We start from the raw sequence: 3,496 nt of genomic DNA, 5'->3' as shown, positions 1-3,496 counted from the left end.
TCCTCTAGGCCCAAATAATGGTGAAGTGTCTTGTAGTCGACGTTCACATAACACCACTAGAGGAGAGACAACATACATCTCATCAAAATATCGAACGAATACCAAATTCACGTGACTACTAATAGCAATACTTCACCCATGTCCTCAGGAACAAACGTAACTACTCACAAAGCATATTCATGTTCATGATCAGAGGAGTATTAATATGCATTAAGGATCTGAACATATGATCTTCCACCAAGTAAACCAATTAGCATCATCTACAAGGCGTAATCAACACTACTAGCAACCCACAGGTACCAATTTGTGGTTTTGATACAAGATTGGATACAAGAGATGAACTAGGGTTTTGAGAGGAGATGGTGCTGGTGAAGATGTTGATGGAGATTAACCCCCTCCCGATGAGAGGATCGTTGGTGATGACGATGGTGATGATTTCCCCCTCCCGGAGGGAAGTTTCCCCGGCAGAACAGCTCCGCCGGAGCCCTAGATTGGTTCCGCCAAGGTTCCGCCTTGTGGCGGCGGAGTTTCGTCCTGTAAGCTTTCTTATGATTTTTCCTAGGGTAAAAGCCTTCATATAGCAGAAGATGGGCACCGGAGGGCCACCAGGGGCCCAGGAGATAGGGGGCGCGCCCAGTAGGGGGGGCGCCCCCCACCCTCCTGGCCAGGGTGTGGGCCTCCTCTGGTATTTTCTTCGCTCAATAATTCTTATTAATTCCAAAAATGACTTCCGTGGAGTTTCAGGATTTTTGGAGCTGTGCAGAATAGGTTTCCAATATTTGCTCCTTTTCCAGCCAGAATCCCAGCTGCCGGCATTCTCCCTCTTCATGATAAACCTTGTAAAATAAGAGAGAATAGCCATAAGTATTGTGACATAATGTGTAATAACAGCCCATAATGCAATAAATATCGATATAAAAGCATGATGCAAAATGGACGTATCAACTCCCCCAAGCTTAGACCTCGCTTGTCCTCAAGCGGAAGCCGAAATCGAAAAATATGCCCACATGTTTAGAGATAGAGGTTGTCGAATATCGGGTTCCGGCAAAACCCTTAAGGTTCGAACTCTGGGGTGCGCGCGAAGATCTTCCCCCTACCGATCCACGTCCCAACGCCTCGCTGTGAATCTAAGCTACATGATGAGCAACACAAGGGACACAAGGTTTATACTGGTTCGGGCCACCGTTGTGGTGTAATACCCTAATCCAGTGTGTGGTGTGGTGGATTGCCTCAGGGGCTGATGATGAACAGTACGGAGGAAGAACAGCCTCGCGAGAGGTGTTCTAGGGCTAGTGCGGTGCACTACTTAGGTGAGTTCGATCGCCTCTAGATCTGATGAGAACTCGATCCCATCCCCCCTCTACTGTGGTGGCTATCTCTATTTATAGAGGCCCTGGTCCTCTTCCCAAATATTGAGCGGGAAGGGAACAACAACGGCCATTTTGAAGGGGAACATCTAGTACAAGTTATCCTGACTAAAGTTGGTCTTCGGCTGCCAAAGGCACTGGCGATGACGCCATCTTGGGCTCCACGGTGACCTCCGTCTTGCTGCTCTGCTGGTCTTGGTCTCGTCGCATCGAAACGGTAACCTTTGCTTGACACCTCCGTACTCCGCACCTGCGCTTGCCCCCTTGGCACCAAAGAGGAAACAAGGACACTGCGCAGGCTGGCGCCCGCCTGGTCTCGATCGTCACGGCTTGCGTCACGAGCACCTCGCGAGGTACTCCTGCCTTGATCTCTCTGCCTCCCCGCGAGCCTGCCTGGTGAGGACATCCCTGAGGAAGTCTTGCATCGTCCGCCCCGCGAGGCTTGGCCCCTCGCGAGGGTCTTGAACTTGGGTTGATGAAGACGGGCTGTACTGGGCCACTACTTGAGCCACGCCGCAGGCCGCAGGCAGGCAAGTCTGGGGACCCCCATTCCTAGAACGCCGATAGTAGCCCCCGGGGCCCAAGGCGCGCTTGGACTCGGCTTAGCAGCAAAGCAAAAGGGCAAGTGTGGAGCACCGCGGGCCCCAACAGCCTGCGGCCTTGGTCGCCGCGTGGCGCTTGATTGGACGTGGACGTCTCTGCTTCCCCACGCTCCCCCAATATGCGCCTGGCTAGGCGGCCACGAGATTGCACACAGTTATTCCCTCCTTGCTACCCGCGAGCTTCCTGTTCCCCTTTCTTCCTTGAACCTTTGCTTCCACCTCCAATCTGACTTGAGCTCTGCCCCTTTCTGTTGCCATGGCGCCAACAAAAAGGGAAAAAGGGAAGAAGCCCGCACCTTCGGCCAGCTCGCCTCCGGCAATCGCGCCCACTGTCAGCCGGTCGCTGATACTTAATCCGGAGGCCTTGGACAAGGTCCGCTCCGCCCTCGCCTCCAGCTTCAACGAGTGCAGAAGGACGACGGCTTGGCCTGCGTCCCATGCCTCCTTTGACAGGATCGTCACAGAGGTTCGATTCTTTGCCGACACCCTGTGGGCTGGCCTGATTCCTCCCTTCTCCGCCTTCTTCAATGCGATGCTTTCCCACTACCAGATCCATATGATGCATCTTGACCCCCAATCTATTACTCTTCTTGCTGTCTTCGCCTTCGTCTGCGAAGCTATGGTGGGAATTGCCCCTTCTGTTGCCTTCTTGCGCCACTTCTTCTCTCTGCGCCTGACCGATCCTTCACAGTGCTCGGGGTGTGTGAGCTTCCAGGCCGTGCCGCAGACGGCCGCCTCGGAGATTGATTTTGGTCTTCCACCTTCTATGAGCGGGTTCCGGGAGCGGTGGCTGTACATGGACGTCGGGGTGCCCAGCCCCCATCTCGCGCATCCAACATTGCCTGCTATCCCCAATCTAGGCTGGGGTCACGAGAGGCTCGCAAGCCCCCAGCTTGCCTTCATCTGGCGCCGATTCGAGAGGTTGAGGAAGCTTGGCGTGACTGCGCCCAAGGTGGTGAAGGAGTTCCTCCAGTGTCGCATCGCCCCTCTTCAGCGCCACTCTCGACCGATGTGGACCCTGACTGGGTATCAAGACCGCATGAGGCTTCAGGAGAGGGATCTTGCGCCTGAAACGCTGAGGAAGGTGCTGAAGGTACTGACAGGCGACCCCTCTCCAGGCGACATCCGGCATGGAGGCGGCCTCCTGTATCTTTGCTCGGGCCGGGCCGAGTTCGCGAGGCAGATGCCCCACTTCGACGAATGGGGGTTGCGCCCAGCTGATCTCGTGGGGCCCCGCAAAAATCCAGTTGCCGTGGCTCCTCCCCCCGTCGCCCACGTTGATCTTGCCTCAGAGGATGGTGCAGGGAGGCAAGCATTGCCGGAGGCTGGGGGATCTGGTGTCGAGATGCCGATGTCGCACGGGGCTCCCGTGGCGTCATCCTCCGGAGCTGGCGAAACCTGTCCCGAGGTGGTAGTTGATGAGGGGACGCAACCTGCGGCTCCCGAGGCCGAAACTCCCGAGGCCTCGGCAGGCCACCAAGAGGTGGTACCTGATCACTCCTCCCAGCCTGGCGCCCTTGATGCCAG

This window comes from Aegilops tauschii, chromosome 1 (assembly GCF_002575655.3).
Source record: "Aegilops tauschii subsp. strangulata cultivar AL8/78 chromosome 1, Aet v6.0, whole genome shotgun sequence".
NCBI classification, from domain to species: Eukaryota; Viridiplantae; Streptophyta; class Magnoliopsida; order Poales; family Poaceae; genus Aegilops; species Aegilops tauschii.
The sequence above is the reverse complement of the archived record's forward strand: the minus strand, read 5'-3'. Positions refer to the sequence as shown.